Here is an 18,960-nt window from a genome sequence, read left to right as displayed (position 1 = left end):
AGTCTTTCTTGATAGGTCAGTCCCGCCATCCCGGGAATCAGTCTGGTGAACCTTCGCTGCAATCCCTCAATAGCAAGAATGTCCTTCCTCAGGTTAGGAGACCAAAACTGTACACAATGCTCCACGTGTGGCCTCACCAATGCCCTGTACAACTGTAGCAACACCTCCCTGCCCCTGTATTCAAATCCCCTCGCTATGAAGGCCAACATGCCATTTGCTTTCTTAACCGCCTGCCGCACCTGCATGCCAACCTTCAATGACTGATGTACCACGACACCCAGGTCTCTTTGCACCTCCCCTTTTCCTAATCTGTCACCATTCAGATAATAGTCTGTCTCTCTGTTTTTACCACCAAAGTGGATAACCTCACATTTATCCACATTATACTTCATCTGCCATGCATTTGCCCACTCACCTAACCTATCCAAGTCGCTCTGTAGCCTCATAGCATCCTCCTCGCAGCTCACACTGCCACCCAACTTAGTGTCATCCGCAAATTTGGAGATACTACATTTAATCCGCTCGTCTAAATCATTAATGTACAGTGTAAACAGCTGGGGCCCCAGCACAGAACCTTATAGGCCGAGTCTACTCAATCTCTCCTCATAGGACAATCCCCCCATTCCAGGAATCAGTCTGGTGGCAAGTTTATCCTTCCTTAGGTAGGGAGACCAAAACTGTCCATAATACTCCAGGTGTGGTCTCACCAGGGCCCGATGTAACTGCACTAAGACATCTTTGCTCTTGTACTCCAATCCCTTTGGAATAAAGGCCAACTTACCAATTACTATCCTTATTGCTTGCTGTACCTGCAGGTTAGCTTTCTGTGATTCATGTACAAGGACACCCAGGTCCCTCTGAATACCAACATTTCCCAGTATGTAATACAAAGACATGACTGCAACATCCAGCTTCTCTTTTGCCCATCCCTTCAGAGTGAGGACAATTTTGTAAAAAAAAGGAAGAGCTTGCATTTATATAGCGCCTTTCATGACCTCAGGACGTCCCAAAATGCTTAACAGCCAATGAAGGGCTCTTCAGGTGTCGTCACTGTTGTAATGTAGGAAACACGGTCGACAATTTTACAGAGCAGGATCCCAGAAACAGCAAGGTGATAATCTGTCTTTAAGTGTTGGTTATAGGGTAAATATTGGTTTCCCCGGTTATCAAAATCCTCGGCGCGGTCTTGGACAACATGGACCATTTTCCATACCTCGGGAGCCTACTGTCAACAAGGGCAGAAATCGATGACGAGGTCCAACACCAGCTTCAGGTTAGACAGGTTAGATGCAGGATGAATGTGCCCAATGTTGGGGAAGTCCAGAACCAGGGATCACAGTCTAGGGATAAGAGGTAAGCCATTTAGGACCGAGATGAGGAGAAACTTCTTCACTCAGAGAGTGGTGAACCTATGGAATTCTCTACCACAGAAAGTTGTTGAGGCCAATTCACTAAATATATTCAAAAAGGAGTTAGATGTAGTCCTTACTACTAGGGGGATCAAGGGGTATGGCGAGAAAGCAGGAATGGGGTACTGAAGTTGGATGTTCAGCCATGAACTCATTGAATGGCGGTGTAGGCTTGAAGGGCCGAATGGCCTACTCCTGCACCTATTTTCTATGTTTCTATGTTTCTATGTTTCAGTGTGCCAGTGCAGCCTTCGATCGCCTGAGGAAGAGAGTATTTGAAAACCAGGGCCTCAAACCCGGCACCAAGCTTATGTTTACAAAGCAGTGGCAATACCTGCCCTCCTATATGGCTCAGAGACACGGACCATGTACAGCAGTCACCTCAAAACACTGGAGAAGTACCACCAACGCTGCAAATCCATTGGCAGGATAGACGCACCAACGACAGTGTCCTCACTCAAGCCAATATCCCCAGCATCGAAGCACTGACCACACTCGAACAGCTCCGTTGGGCGGGCCACATTGTCCACATGTCTGACACGAGACTCCCAAAACAAGCGCTTTACTCAGAACTCCGACACAGCAAGCAAGCCCCATGTGGGCAGAGGATACGTTTCAAGGACACTCTCAAAGTCGCCTTGATAAAATGCAACATCCCCACCGACACCTGGGAATCCTTGGCCCAAGACCACACAACGTGGAAGAAAAGCATTCAGGGGAGCGCTGAGCACTTCGAGTCTCGTCGCTGAGGCCAAGCTGAAGCCAAGCATCGACAGTGGAAGGAGCGCGTGGCAACCCAAGCTCCCCACCCACCTGTTCCTTCAACCACCGTCTGCCCCACCTGTGACAGTGACTGTAATTCCTCTATTGGACTCTTCAGTCACCTGAGAACGAATTTTTAGTGTGGAAGCAAGTGAGCCTCGACTCCGAGGGACTGCCTATGATGATGATGATCGGGCAGGACACCCCTGCTCTTCGAATAGTGTCATGGGATCCTTTACAGTGTCAGCTGTGGCTCAGGTAGCACCCTCGTCTCTGAGTCAACTTCTATATGAGTGATGATGATAGCCCGCTCCACCTCTCTAGCAGGACCCTCAGCTCCAAGACAATCGAGCAATGGTGCTTTGACACCCTGTTTGCCGAACTTCACACTCCAAATCTTATCTATCACCAAGAGCATCTATTTCCATCTCTGCAACATGGTCTGTCTCTCCCCTTACCTCACCCCAGTAACCACTGGCAACCTCAGTTAATTGTTTCTGCCATTGTTTTCGGTCCCCGCCACAAATTGCCCACTGCCTGAAACCGGGTAATTTCGCACCCCGTTTCTGCTGTTTTTACCACCGCGGTGGTCGAGGTAGCCTCTTGAGCGAAATTCCGCTCTCTGGCTTTTAATTTCAGGCGGAACGGAAGTCGCTCATAATGGGGGCGGTGAGCACTGTAGAGGGGCTGAGGTTGGGGGCGGGCGGAGTGCCGGCCGCTGTCAGTCATCAGCGTAGCGCTGATGATGTCATCACGGCGCTGTGTCACCTCGGCTCTCCCCTTCACCCGGGGGCATAATTGTCAGCCCGACATGGCAGTCGGCCGACAAAAACAAAAACATGGCGGCAGCGGCTGTGCGTCCTCCCGTTTAACGGGAGCCGCACTGCCATTTTAGAAGGTCACTGCCTCAGTGCGCCGTCGGGAAAAATCAGGTTTTCCTTGACAGTGGCTTCAGTTATTTCTCTTATACTTATTCTCTTATACTTATTCTCTATTCTCTAATGCTGCTCAACATTCAGTCCACCACTCTGAAGCATCTGCAGAGGTTTCTAAGGGACAGATACTACATATATAAACAAGTTGTTGCTGCCGTTGTCACATACTGATATTAGCCACGGTTCAGTGAGTAGCACTCTTGCCTGTGAGTCAGAAGGTTGTGGGTTCAAGTCCCACACCAGGGACTTCAGTGTAAAAATCTCGGCTGACACTCCAGTGCAGTGCTGAGGGAGTGCTGCATTGTCAGAAGTGCCGTCTTTCGGATGAGACGTTGAACCGAGGCCCCGTCCGCTCTCTCAGGTGGACGTAAAAGATTCCATGGCATTATTTGGTGAAGAGCAGAGGAGCTCTCCCCGGTGTCCTGGCCAATATTTATCCCTCAATCAAAATCATATTGCTGTTTGTGGGAGCTTGCTGTGCGTAAATTGACTGCCGCGGTTCCCACATTACAACAGTGACTGCACTCCAAAAGTACTTCATTGGCTGTAAATGCCTTGGGACATCCTGAGGTTGTGAAAGGAGCTGTATAATAGCAAGACCTTTCTTTCTGCACCCTGACACGCAATCAGCAGCCTTAAGAGAAAATTCGGAGGAAAAGACAATCATTTAAAAAGTCTTTTCTTCTTCGGCAGTCCCTCGGAGTCAAGGATGATTTGTTTCCACACTAATGAGTTCTCAGGTGACTGAACAGTCCAATACAGAACCTACAGTCTCTGTCACAGGTGGGGCAGACGGTGGTTGAAGGAAAGGGTGGGTGGGTTGCTGTCCGTTCCTTCCGCTGTCTGCGCTTGGCTTCAGCTTGCTCCCGGCAAAGAGACTCGAGGTGTTCAGCGCCTTCCCAGATGGTTTTCCTCCACTTTATACGGTCTTGGGCAGGGAGTCCCAGGAGTTGGTGGGGATGTTGCACTTACTCAAGGAGGCTTTGAAGGTGTTCTTGAAGCGGTTCCTCTGCCCATCTGGAACTTGCTTGCCGTGTCAGAGCTCCGAGTAGAGCGCTTGTTTTGGGAGTCTCGTACCGGGCATGCGGACGATGTGGCCCATCCAGCGGAACTGATCGAGTGTGGTCAGTGCTTCAATGCTAAGGATGTTGGCCTGAGCGAGAACACTAACCTGTCTATCCTGTCAATGGATTTTCAAGATCTTGTAGAGGCAACGTTGGAGGTACTTCTCCAGTGCTTTAAGATGCCTGCTGTATATAGTCCATATCTCTGAGCCATATAGGAGGGCGGATATCACTACTGCTCTGTAGACCATGAGCTTGGTGCCGGGTTTGAGGTCCTGGTCTTCGAACACTCCCTTCCTTGGGTGACCGAAGGCTGCACGGGCACACTGGAGATGGTGTTGGACGTCATCGTCGATGTCTGCCCTTGTTGACGGTAGGCTCCCAAGGTATGGAAAATGGTCCACGTTGTCCAAGGCCATGTCGTGGATTTTGATAACCAGGGGGCAGTGCTGTGTGTGGGGGCAGGTTGGTTGAGGACCTTTGTCTTACGGATGTTTAGTGTAAGACCCATGCTCTCATACACCTCGGTGAAGGTGTTGATGATGGCTTAGAGCTTGGTCTCCAAGTGTGCGCAGACGCAAGCGTTGTCTGTGTACTGTAATTCGATGATGGGGGATGGGACGACCTTGGATCTTGACTGGAGGCGTCGGAGGTTGAACAGTTTCCCGTTTGTTCTGTAGATTAGCTCCGTTCCAGCGGGGAGCTTGCTGAGGGTGAGATGGAGCAATGCAGCAAGGAAGATCGAGAAGAGCGTTGGTGCGATGATGCAGCCCTGCTTGACCCTGGTCCGAACGTGGAATGGGTCTGTGGTGGATCCGTTGGTCAGGATCATGGCTTGCATGTCATCATAGAGCAGGCAGAGGATGGTGACAAACTTTTAAGAGGGTCAGAATCTGAGGAGGACGCTCCATAATGCCTCACGATTGGCATTGTCAAAGGCATTTGTGAGGTCAAAAAGGCCATGTACAAGGGTTTTTGCTGTTCCCTGCATTTCTCTTGGATCTGCTGTGTGGTGAAGATCATGTCCATTGTGCCCCTTAGTGGGCGGAATCTGCATTGCGACTCTGGGAGGAGCTCTTCAGCCACGGGGAGAAGGCGATTGAGAAGGATTCTTGCAATGACTTTCCCGGTGGTCAACAGCAGGGAGATCTCTCTGTAATTAAGGAGATCCTCGAAATGCTCCTTCCAGCGGGCACTGACTGCCTCTCTGTCCTTGATGAGCACCTCTCCGTTCTTGGCCAGGAGTGGGGCAGTGGTCTAGGGCCTTGGGTGCTTGGGCCATTTAGAGACGCAGAGTGTCCAAAGTGTCTGGTCTGCCATCAAAGCTTCCATAACTAGCACCTGTGAAGAGAACACCTGCGAACACTTGCTAACACCTGCGAACCAGTCTTGGTGTTTCCTGGTCAAGTGACTGAGCGTCACTCGACCAGGAAACACCAAGAATGGTTCGACGAGAACGGCCAGGAGATCCAGGAGCTAATATTCCGCAAGCGCAAGGCATTCTTGGACTGGAAACAGCAAGTCAACTCGAGGGCAAGAAAACAGCTCGACAGACGTCTGAAGGCCGAGGTCCAACAAAAAACCTGCGACCTAAAGAACAGATGGTGGGTGGAGAAAATTCGAGAAATCCAGCAGCGAGCCGACAACCATTTAAAAAGTACCATATTTGGCACATTGACTTTAGTCTGACGGCTAATTGCTGTGTGTTTCCCCACACTGACTCCAAACAAGGGCACTAATGACTGCTCCGTTGCCATCAGTTCATGCGTGCGCTGGAATCAATTGAAACAATTTCCAATTCAGGATGTTTTACACCTCATTTATTTTGTGGCAGGAAAGCTGAAAGTCATTCGGGAGCGTTAAGTGCTTCCTTTTAAAACCCCGCCCTCCCTCAGGAATCCGGTCGGTTGGCGTAAAACGCTGGCCTCGAGGTGATATAATTGCTCCTGATTAGAATGTAATTTACTGTCTGATGTGATCAGTGCTGCCCTTGCACTGATTGCTAATGAAGTCAGCCTCCTGCATTAACGCCACACTGTTCACAGAGCACTGTTGTCTTCCCCTTCCACTACAGGGCCAGTGGCATGCCTGGACGCTCGGGTAATGTGTCCAATCCACTTACATTAGATGGCCTCTTGGTTACAGCCAAACAGGAACACCAGTTTGTGCAGAAATACCATTAATTGCAGAAAATGTAGCTAAATTGAGCTTGTCTTCGCTACACCTGCAATAATTTGCAGTCTATCACCCACATTACTATTCCTGGAGTTTGAGATCTTAATCCGAGTCTATATCCAGTGAATATCCCCTTTCATTTATGTTTTAATATTTTTATATACTAATAGTTCACACCAGATGTAATCAAAAAGTGCTGATGAGCATCTGCTTAGATTACATAGGATGACACAGGATATACGGCACAGAAACAAGCCGTTCGGCCCAACCAGTCCATGCCGGCGTTTATGCTCCACTCGACCTCCTCCTGTCTTTCCTCATCTGAATCCATCAGCATAACCCTCTATTCCTTTCTCCCTCATATGCTGGTCCAGCCTCCCCTTAAATGCATCGATACTATTCACTTCAACCACTCCCTGTGGTAGCGAGTTCCCCATTCTCACCACCCATTGGATAAATATGTTTCTTTTCAATTCCCTATTGCATTTCTTGGTGACTATCTTATATTGACGGCCTCTAGTTATGCTCTTCCCCACAAGTGGAAACATTCTCCCTGTATCCACTCTATCAAAACCTTTCATAATTTTAAAGACCTCGATTAGGTCACCCCTCAGCCTTTATTTTTCAAGAGAAAAGAGACCCAGCCTGTTCATTCTTTCCTGATGTGTACACCCTCGCATTTCTGGTATCAAATATTTAAAACTTACATTTTAGACTTCCAATTGAAATACTTTTAAATATCTATTATTAATCTACATTTTTGACTTTTGACTTTTAGGAACTTTTTAAATTGAGGAAACTTTTATAATCTATTATTGATTTACATCTTAGACTTTTAACAAATCTTAGAAACTTTTTAAAACATTTTAATAACCCTTAGAAACTCTTTAAATAAATTGGGAATCTTTATCAACTTTTAACTTTTAAAATAACTTTGGAAACTACCTTCCTAATGCCTGCCCCCAAACTAGCCTCGGGCCATCTACCATCAATGGCGCTACCCGGTGCCGAGCTTGTGGCCAACACTTCGCCATAGCCAATTAGGCTTATCGAGCTGTGCCTGGTCTCCAGTTGTCTTGGACCCCCTTGCCACTGGACCAAGACCTTGTTCAGCTAAGCCCGTGTGGTTGCCGCCGATGTGCAGCAGCCACACCATATTAAAAGAACTCACGCACAGGCATCTTCCACTTTGTCAGTATGAAGTTCGGGACCGGGAACGTCAGGACCCTCATGAACAATCCCAACAGCAACAGGCCGGAACGCCGCACTGTCAGAGTTGCCTGGGAACTCAGATGTTTTCACATTGACATCTCTGCCCTAAGCGAGATCCATCGGGCAGGGGAAGGCCAGTTGAAGGAACATGGTGGAGGTTACACCTTCTTCTGGAAAGGGAAACCAGAGGCAGAACGCTGCCTTCATGGAGTCGGCTTTGCCGTCAAGAATGGGCTGGTCGACCGCCTCAAAGGCTCCCCCTGTGGGGTTAACGAATGCCTCATGACTCTCCGTATCACCCTATCTCAGAACCAATGTGCCACAGTCATCAGTGCATACACCCCTACACTCGATGCAACGGATCAGGCTAAAGAGGAATTTTATTCCAACCTCGAGACATCCTTGTCCCGCGTCCCCACGGGCGACAAATTGATCCTCCTGGGTGATTTTAATGCCTGGGTTGGCAAAGACACAGCCCTCTGGGGAGGCGTGATTGGCAGAGAGGGGGTCGGGAAAGCCAACTCTAGCGGTACCCTACTCCTGACAAAATGTCTAGAACATGAACTTATCACCAACACCCTGTTCCGCCAGAGGAACAAATACAAGGCATCGTGGCAACACCCTCGCTCCAAACACTGGCATCTGCTTGACTATGTCATCGTCCGAGCCAGGGATCGCAAGGATGTGCGCATCACCCGCACCATGACAGGAGCTGATGACTGCTGGATGGACCACCGCCTAATCCGATCCATCATCAACATTAACATTGCCCCAAAGCGGAGGGGGCAGCAGAAGCAGTTACGCAAAAAAGTTAATGCCGGGGCACTTAGAGACCCAGCTAAGAGAGCCCTATACAGCCAGCGCCTCACAACCACTCCGGCGGGCCTTGATGACCCTGAGATGCTGAATGCCCACAGCGCTTGGTCTGCCCTCCAGGCCTCTATAACCAGTGCCTGTGAAGAGACACGCAACCAGAAAACACCAGGACTGGTTTGATGAAAATGATCAGGAGATCGAAGAACCAATAGATCGCAAGCGCAAATCATTTCTGAGCCTCAAGCAACAGCCCAACTCGGGAGCTGCAAAACAACATTACAGACGGCTCAAGGCTCAGGTCCAACAAAAAACTCTGGACCTAAAGAACAAGTGGTGGATGGAGAAAGCACAGGAGATACAACAACTGGTCGACAGCCACGATATGTGAGGATTCTTCGCTGCAGTCAAGGCCACCTACGGTCCAAACTCCCAAGGCCCTACCCCACTCCTGGCCAAGAACGGGGAAACACTCATCAAGGACACCGAGGCTGTCAGGGCCCGATGGAAGGAGCACTTTGAAGATCTCCTCAATCGAGACTCTGCCTTTGACTCGAGTCTTCGCGATTCCATCCCGCAGCATGCAACCCGCTATCAACTCAGGGAAACACCAACGTTGCACGAGGCAGGCAAAGCCATAAAACAGCTTAAGAATAACAAGGCTACGGGTGCGGATGAAATCCCTGCTGAGGCGCTAAAATATGGCGGAAAGGCGCTGTTGGCGCAGATACATGACCTCATCTCTCTCATCTGGAGGGAGGAGGGCATGCCGGGAGATCTGAGAGATGCAGTGATTGTGACCATTTTTAAAAAGGGGGACAAGTCCGACTGCGGCAACTACAGGGGAAACTCCCTGCTATCAGCCACTGGGAAAGTTGTCGCTCGAGTTCTCCTCAATCGTCTTCTCCCTGTGGCTGATGTAGGGGAGGATGAAAACCCCTCATTTTACCCAGAAGGAAAAGAGCTGTGGGATCTGTCTGTGCTGTAGCAGGCCAGTGTCCTGGAAGGAACAGGGAACCCAGAACCAGATGTGGATTGAAACCGAGACGGTGTGGCCTTGGCAGGGCAGTGATTGGACGGGGAAGGACACCGGAGGGCCAATGGTGGGACAGAGTCAGCCCGAAGCAAGAGACTCCAAGCCAATGGGAGTGCCCATGCTCGAAAACTTGGGACTGACTCATCACCGATACCGGGCTATTGTCTCCCCCACGTTTACACTATGGAAGGATATTATGGCAGGCGTTAAGAAAACTAGGGAACCCAAAACAAACCGAGGGCCTACACAATGGCTACAGGAGGCCCACACCCTGCCAACCCAATTAACACCTACTCAACCCTTGATTAGGTTAACATCAGGGATGGCCAGTGGAAAAACACCCGCGAAATCAAACACTGCTGCATTTTTCAAAAATCACAAGCCCACCAATGGGAAGGATTTATTTCAGCACGAGAGTCTGGCTGGATAACTAGATATAAGAAGGGGTTTCTGCCCCGACAAGTTGTTCTGTTCTCGTGTGCCAGCAAGCAGTCAGCCTTTCGACACAGAAGGAAGAACAGTGTCCGAAGACACGGAAGACAGAAGAAGCAAACCACCATCCCGAGACGGCATCAGTTCAGCCTCCTTTCACTACTGGAGACTGAACCTTTTCTTTTTCCACAAGGATTTTCCCCTGAGAGCTGGACTCGGGTAGATCCACAGCAATAACAAGACGCAACAACAACCAAGTTTCCAAGAAAATCACAACCGAGAAAGTAACTTCAAGATCCTGAAGATAGCATAAGGAGAACCCCAAAACCGCGTTTTGGCCTGGAAAGACTGTAAAGGCTGTGGTGAGTATAATTTCTGGTCCCCAGAACTCCCAACTCAGTTAGGTCAGGAAGGTGGGAGATTGGGCATTGCACTGCCGTTAAACTTGTGTAAAACTTTTCGTTGTGTCCGTTTAGTGGGATTTAGGGGGATTGTTTTGTTGGTGTATTGCTGTTTGTTGAGATACACCTTGTCAAATAAATTGGAAGCTTAAAGTTCCTCTTGGAATCGCCTCGTCTCAGTTCTGTTGTATTACATCTCCTGATCGTGAGTCTTGTGTCAGAACAGTGTAAGGGAAGCCATGAGCGCCTCGAAAACGCTCAACTGTGTGTCACAGGCTAGGGAAGAAAGGGGTTTGGAGTGTTTGACACTCACAGGTACCTCACAGGCTGGTCATAAGCTGTGGAGACGCACAAGTCTCGAAACCCCCTTCATAAGCTGTGGACAGTCTCTCCAGGAGTGTTCCTGCAGCACTCAGAGTACCTCACAGGCCAGGCATAAGCTGTGAGGGCAGAAGCCCAGATAGAGACACCTAAGGCACAACACTCCCCAGAATCCCTTACCAAACATGGTGACCGCGGCAGGACACAAGCAAACAGGAGATGTTAATATAACAGATGAGGTGATAAGAGAGGAAACTAAAATGGAGGAGAGAATTTCCTCATACATTTTTGGCAAGGTGAACCTCACCAAACCTTGGATGCAAGCCCTCACTCGGGCAGAGCGCCCAGTGGGTGCTGCTGCTCAGTGGACAGCAGGGAAGGACCACAACCACAGGGTGGAAAAGGCCATCTGGCTTATCTGCTTCACCCGCCAAGTCCGAAAGCTCGACCAGCGAGTGAAGGACTTGGAACAGAGTCTTCAGAAATCAGAAGAGCTCTCTGCCATCCGGGCTGCGGTTGGGGACAACCTGCTGGCCGAATTAGCTGAGGATCTGCAAAGGAACCGGCAGTTGGAGGAGACCTTCCGAAATAGCCGGGACTATCTTCAGTTTCAGGTCACTGAGGCCGGTAGTGAGGGGTCCCTCCGGGAACAGAACTCTCGGTACGCCCAGAAAATTAGGGAACTGGAGAATAAATTAAAAGACATGCAGGCAGCCTATAAAGTGGCCTGTAGCAGTGAGTTTCAAAAGGCAGAGCACGGTCCCTGCCAGGAGAGGATTAAAACTCTCACCCACGCTCTATCCCAGGCAAAGGGGATGGTCACCCTGATAGGACCTGGAGGGTCCACAGGGGACAAAGGAGAGTATTGGGGGGTAGAGGAGAATCGAAAGGCAAGAGACGCCCGACCACCTCCTGAGGCACCGGTGGTTTGTCCGGTGGGGTACCAGGAGGGGCAGGGCACGCAGGTAGTAGCATACCCAGGGCTGGGGGCAGGACCAATGTGTCCCGTTTGGCAGCAGGGATGTGAGGCTCCAGCCGAGGGTCAGTTAAGGGCTGGATCAGGCGACCGGGCACTGTCTGCTGCACCGGGTATGGTGGGACAGCCGGAGGTAGAGGGACCAGCGCAGAAAGATCCTGAACCAGGGCGGATGTGCCCGGTCAGGCAGCGCAAGTACGGTCCTCCACAGGGAGGTGGCCAAGGTCGGGGAGCGCTGGAGAGCGACTTTATTATTCCCCATGGAGTTCAATCACTCAGGGCCATGGTGGCCCATTTGGCCAAACTCACTCGCAGCGGGGACCCGTCTATCCACTTCATGGAGGTGATGCAGGCAGGGGAAATTAATGGGTGCGACGAGGAAGAGACAGCCAAGCTGCTGCTCTTCTCTCTGGACAGCAAATTGCACCAGGCCCTACCAGCAGAATGCCGGAGGGGGCAGCGTACATTTACTGAGGACCAGAGGGCCGTCCTTGAAGCTATGGGCTTCGATGATGGCAGTCCTTTCGAACGGGTCGAAAGGACAAGGCAGCTCGCAGGGGAAACCCCGCAGGCGTTTGCGGACAGGCTGTGAGTGGTATACCACGCAGCCTGTGGGGAGCTCCTCGACCGGGTGAATCTTTCCACGGTGCAGACCGGCCGCTGGCTGAGGATACTGGTGGCGAACTGCTTGCCCCGGCTCAAGGCCAGGGTAGAGCTGTGGTTCGATTCCCGGGATCCCAACCTCACCGAGGAAGCAGTGGTTAGGCAACTGGCACTGATCCAACGGAATGGAGGAGGGGAGGAGGAGAAAACCTTCAAAGGTAAATTAAGTAAAACCCAACTTGATTCCCAAAAGGGAATGGCACCAGGAGGGTGGCCGCTCGTCTGATAAGGAGGGAGTGTGCTATGGGTGCGGGAAAGCTGGGCATTTTAAAAGGGATTGCAGGAGCCCAGCAAAGAGATATGGGGGGAGAAGTCCTTCAGGAGCCGCCCAGAGTGGGGGAAGTGGAGCGAGCTCCTCACCATCCCTTGACCAGATAGTAGCTGCAGTGAGGACAGCGCTGGAGGGGACTGGGAAGGTAACCACGGCAACAGGCAGGGAAGCACCAGCAACCCTGCCAGTACAGAGGCCATGACTAGCCCAGACCCAGCCTGCATACCTGTGCCCATTAGGATACGACCCCTGGGGATGACCCTGGGTCAAGATGGAGGCTGAGGGTGTACTGGGTACTTACCTTCTGGACACCGGTGCTGTATCAACTAGTTGGGTTCACAGGAAATGAGAAGGCTGGGTTTTTCTCAGTCCCGCTCGCAGGTCGTTTAGGAGCACTCCAAACACAATGGAAGTGCGTCCTGATGAACTGGGAGCAGGTGGGAAAAGGGATCTTGGGAGCCGATTTCATCATCGCTCGCCAGATCCTAGTAGACTTGAGGAATCACTGTCTATGGGGCACAGTGAGCATGGGTGCAGAGGGAGAAGTCATGGCTATTGATAAGAAACAAGGAAAAGGGACTCTGTGTACCGTGAAGCCAAAAGCCGGTTACGACCTGAAGGTTCTGGTCGGTAACACCCCGGCAGAGTACCGGGCCTATGTGAAAGCAAATCTTGCAGCATTTACCACTCATAAACACGATTGTGAGAGAGTCACAGGAGTGGAGGTTAGAATAGATGGCGATCCCATGTCCCGCCCGCAAAAGCAGTATGGCTTTCCCCGAGAGGCAGAAGCAGACTTGGAGACAGCTTTAAGCTCGCTTGTCGAGCAGGGTGTTTTGAGACCCATAGTCACCCATGTCAACTCCCCGCTTTGGTCAGTTAGGAAACCGGACAATTCTGGGAGGGCTGCTGTGGATTACAGAGTGCTCAACAAAAACATCCCAGCTTGTGCTCCCACAGTAGCGGCGGTTGCGGATCTGATAGGGGAAATGCCTGCATCCGCAACCACGTTCACAGTGTTGGACATATCCAGCGCGTTCTGGTCTATCCCTGTATGGAGGGAAGACCAGTACAAGTTTGTCTTCACCTTCCGGGAACAGCAGTATACATGGAGCTGCCTCCCACAGGGCTTTCATAACAGTCCCAGCATTTTTCACAAATGCATGGCGAACTGCTTAAAAGGTTTCAGCCAACCACACCAGCTGGTCCAGTATGTGGACGACCTGTTGTTGTTCACAGACAGCAGTGAGGAACACAGTCCACTGCTGGCCGAGCTGCTGGTCTTACTAAAGGAAGGGGGTTTTAAAGTTAACCCCAAGAAAGCCCAGATAGGTCTAGGGAAAGTAAAATTCCTGGGCCTGACGGTAAGGGCAGGAGAAAGGGCCATTGATGAGGCTAGAAGAAAGGCAGTGGAGGAACTCCCTGCCCCCATGAATGTGTCGGGGGTAAGTTCTTTCCTGGGAATCACTGGCTACTGTCGGGACTTCATCGAAGACTATGCAGCCACTGCTGCCCCTCTGCTCAGACTCCTACACAAGGGGGTCGAGTGGGAGTGGGACGAGGGTTGTGAGGCAGCATTTGTCCATCTGAAGAGAGACCTGCAGGTAGCACCAGCCCGAGGGGCAATTGATGGGGGGGAGGAATTCTTCCTGGAGGTGGCAGCCAGTGGCGACAGCTTAAGTGCAGTGTTGCTCCAGGAGCGAAACGGTCAGCTGAGACCAGTGGTGTACTCCTCCAGGGTCCTCACGGAGGTAGAAAAGGGATACTCTAATTGTGAGAGGTATTGTGTTCCTAACACAGATGAGGCTGCACACAGGGAGGTTAAAGTAACAGTGACCTCAGTCTTTATTAAGACACTCTAGAGTGAGGAACAGGCCTTAGGGGCCGGCTTACATACAGTGCTCGCAAGGGATGCTAGGATCCCTTGGGACTTCAGGGGATGAGCTCCCTAGTGGCGGAACATGGGAGTGCAGGCTTTACAGGTACACAACATCATGCCCCCGCCAAAGTCAAAGTGAAAACTATTTACAAGGTGAGGCAGTCGGGAGCCTTTCTTTCCCTGCTGGACTGTCTCGGTACAAATGTCTGTTCTGGTGTGTTGGCTGTGCCCTCGCTGGGCTGACGTGTTGTTGGCCCTGCAGGGCTGCTGGGTGAACCTGGCCTTCCTGGGCTGTTGGGCGTGATGGATTCGATTTCCTGGTCCGGCGTGGTGTCGTTGATCCTTTGGGTGTGTGTTGTGGGCTCAAAAAAGGTGGTGTCTGCTGTGGGTTGTTTAGGGCAGTCTGTGAGCCGCAGTCTCGTTTGGTCCAGGTGCTTTCTACAAATTTGTCCATTGTCTAGTTTGACTACAAACACCCTACTCCCTTCTTTAGCTATCACCGTGCCCGCGATCCACTTGGGACCATGTCCATAGTTTAGAACATACACAGGGTCATTCAGATCAATTTCCCGTGACACAGTGGTGCGACCATCGTTGACATTTTGTTGCTGCTGCCTGCTCTCTACCTGATCATGCAGATTGACATAGGCTTCCCAGTCCTCACCCTCCGAGAACTTCTGCAGGATGCCCAAAGTTTGCTGCATCTTTGCCTTGGAGTCGTATTCTCGTCGCCAGTTATTGTGTTCCGAACACAGATGAGGCTGCTCACAGGGAAGTTAAAGTAACAGTGACCTCAGTCCCTCAGTCTTTAATAAGACACTCCAGAGTGAGGAACAGGCCTTAGGAACTGGCTTGTATAGAGTGCTCCCAAGGGAAGCTGGGATTCCTTGGGACTTCAGGGGATGAGCTCCCTGGTGGCGGGACATGGGAGGGCATGCTTTACAGATACACAACTGCGTATAATGTGGGGAAATGTGAGGTTATCCACTTTGGGAGAAAAACTAAATAAGCAAATTATAATTTAAATGGAGAAAAATTGCAAAGTGCTGCAGTACAAAGGGAGCTGGGGGTCCTTGTACATGAAAAACAAAAAGTTACCATGCAGGTACAGCAAGTGATCAGTAAGGCAAATGGAATGTTGTCCTTTATTGCCAGGGGGATAGACTATAAAAACAGAGAAGTCCTGCTACAACTGTACAGGGTATTGGTGAGGCCACACCTGGAGTACTGCGTACAGTTTTGGTCTCCGTATTTAAGGAAGGATATACTTGCATTGGAGGCAGTTCAGAGACGGTTCACTCGGTTGATTCCGGAGATGAGGAGGTTGACTTATCCTACAGCTACACAGGTGGTGGTATATTGCCCAGGATGGATGACCATTAAAGGAGGAACATTCCCCCACCTCCCTCCCTCTTCTTACAGACTTCTATATTACTGTAGCCGATTCAACACTCAGTTCATTCTAAACACTCCTCTTGGGACTAAACATTCAAAGCAATGGGTTACACAATCCTCTGATCCATCGATAGGGTCAGTACTTTATAACCAAATTCTTGATATATTTATTGATTTTTCTTTGAGTCAGTGAAAAGCTTTACAACATCTTTCTACAGCGTTTGCTGGAGTCGACAATAGAATACAAGATCTGTCTGCAGTAAAGAGCAAACTTGACAAGTCAATTTGCTTTCTCATTCTATCATTTCTCATGATGGGTTTAGTTGCAAGAAAATAAACAAGAAACAAGCGAACAGCTGCGTCCACAAGCACACAAAAAGGAGCTTTGGCACATCTGTCGAGAAAAGCTGAAGTGATGAATTTCGGATGTCTATCGAACTCGGCAGTGTATGGGTCAGAGTGCTGTTGAAGTGCATTGTTCGTGGTATGTATGGTAGTCGCATATTGTTAACTCAACACTAAATGGCCCCCGATGGGTGCAAGCAAATTGTAGCAGTTGCACTCAGGGCTTCTCTTTTATTTGCAACAGAAAATGCTGGAAACACTCAGCGGGTCAGGCAGCTTTGGTGGAGAGAGAAACAGAGTTAACCTTTCATGTCGGTGACCCTTCGTCAGAACTGGAAAAAGTTAGAAATGTAACAGGTTGCGAGCAAGTGGAGAGGCAGGGAAGGAAAGAACAAAAGGGAAGATCTGTACTCGGGTGGAAGGCAAGAGAGATTAAGTGACGAAAGGGATGATGGTGCAGAAGGAGATGGTAACGGGATAAGTTAAGAAACAAAAGATGAGTCTAGATTGGGTGTAAATGGCAATGGCGGAATCATCAACAGCTGTCGTGGGAAAGAGAAAGAAAAGATAGGGGCAGAGGTTACGCGCTGAAATTGTGGAACTCGATGTTGAGTCCAGAAGGCTGTAAAGTGCCTAAACAGAAGGTGAGGTGGTGTTCCTCGAGCTTACGTTGAGCTTCGTTGGAACAGTGTAAGATGCCAAGGTTGGAGAGATCAGAGTGGGAGCGGAGCAGGGAATTAAAGTGACAGGCGACCGGAAGCTCAGGGTCACCCTTACAGACTGAATGGAGGTGTTCAGCAAAGGGGTCACCCAATCTACGTTTGGTCTCCCCAATGTAGAGGAGACCGCATCATGAACAGCGAACAATCTATACTAAATTGCAAGAAGTCCAAGTAAATCGCTGTTTCACCAGGAAGGAGTATTTGAGGCCTTGGACAGTGGGAAGGGAGGAGGTAAAAGGGGAGGTGTTGCATTTCCTGTGCTTGCACGGGATTGGGAAGGGAAGGGGAGGGGGTGTTGGGGAGGATAGAGCAGTGGACCAAGGTGTCACGGAGGGAGCGCTCCCTTCGGAATGCTGAGAGGGGAGGGGAAGATGTGTCTGGTGGGTGGAGTATGCTAGAGGTGGGGGGAATGGCGGGGGATGATCCGTTGAATGCGGAGGTTGGTGGGGTGAAAGGTGAGGACAAGGTGAACCCTACTGTGACTCTGGGTAGGACGGGAAGAGTTGAAAGCAGAGCTGCGGGAAATAGAACGGACAGGGTCGAGGGCCATGTTAACCACGGTGGAGGGGAATCCTCTGTTGAGAAAAAAGGAGGACACTCGAGTGGAAGGTGGTGTCATGAGAGCAGATGGGATGGAGATGGAGAAACTGGGAGAATGGAACGGAGTCCTTACAGGAAGCGGGGTAGGAGGAAGTGTAGTCCAGGTAGCTGTGGGAGTCAGTGGGCTTATAGTGGATACTGGTCGATAGCCTATCCCCAGAAATGGAGACAGAGAAGTCGAGGAAGGAAGAGTCGGAGATGGACGATGTGAAGGTGAGGGAAGGGTGCAAATTGGAAGCAAAGTGAATGAAATTTTCTAGTTCAGGGCGAGAGCAGGAGAGCTTCTCTTGTATTGCTTTCTTATTCTTTGGCAGAATGTTCCAGAGGGACTGGGAATAAAAGCAGCCAGTTATTACCACACAAGTTTGAGTGTTTATTCAGATAGACGGTTTGTTTAGAAAAGGTAACTCGTAGATCACCTATGCCGTTGCTCACAGACATAATTAAACAAAAATGGAATTACTTAATCATCAGCAGCTGACAACAATGACAAGTCTTGCTTATAAATTGAGTTCCAGGTTTGTTCACGGGCCCAAACTTTCGATTTCGTGAAAATATCCATTAAAATGTAATTTAAAAAAAAAGTTACTTCAACTTACTTGGTTAAAGTTTGTTAGAACTTTGATTCAAATTATTAGAGGAGAGAGTGAGTTGACTAGGCTTATATTCACTGAATTTAGAAGAATGAGAGGTGATCTCATTGAAACGTACACAAATCCGACAGGGCTTAACAGGGTAGATGCAGGGAGGATGTTTACCTGGCTGAGGAGACTAGAACTAGCAGGCATGGTTTCAGAATAAAGATCAGCCAATTAGGACTGAGCTGAGGAGGAATTTCTTCACTCAAAGGGTGGTGAATCTTTGGAATAATCAGCCCCAGAGGGCTGTGGATGCTCAGTGGTTGAGTATATTCAAGACAGAGATCAGAAAAACATAGAAACATGGGGCCCAAGTTTCGAGCCGCGCCAAGAACGGTGCAGTCCTGACCTGGATGCCCGTTTTTCGCGCCACAATGTGCACCGAAAAAAACCCTCCAGATTCTCCACCTCCCTGCAGGCCCTCTGGCCCTCGACGCAGCGCAGCAGGAGCTGTAGGGGGCGGAGTCAGGTCCCTGCGCTAAAAACCAGTGCCGGGACCTCTGCACATGCGCGCTACAGTGGGCGCGCAAGTGCAGTAGCTCCAGGTGCCCGAAACTGTGTGGGAGGGGCCTGAAGCACGCAGCCCCTAGCTCTGGCTCAATGGCCTCACTGGGGCTGCGTGAATAAGGCTCCTCCCACGGCCAGCTCCTGCTTCCTCCCGACCCGACTCGACTCCCGCTTCCCGCCTCCGGACCGGACCGGACCCGACCCGACTCCCGCTCCCGCTCCCGCTCCCGCCACCCCCCCCCCCGACTGGACATGACCCGACTCCCGCTCCCCCCCCCCCCCCCCGGACCGGACCCGACCCGACTCCCGCTCCCGCCCCCCCCCCCCCCGACTGGACATGACCCGACTCCCGCTCCCCCCCACCCCCCCGGACCGGACCCGACCCGACTCCCGCTCCCGCCCCC

This window comes from Pristiophorus japonicus, chromosome 9, assembly GCF_044704955.1.
Source record: "Pristiophorus japonicus isolate sPriJap1 chromosome 9, sPriJap1.hap1, whole genome shotgun sequence".
Taxonomy (NCBI): Eukaryota; Metazoa; Chordata; class Chondrichthyes; family Pristiophoridae; genus Pristiophorus; species Pristiophorus japonicus.
The sequence above is the reverse complement of the archived record's forward strand: the minus strand, read 5'-3'. Positions refer to the sequence as shown.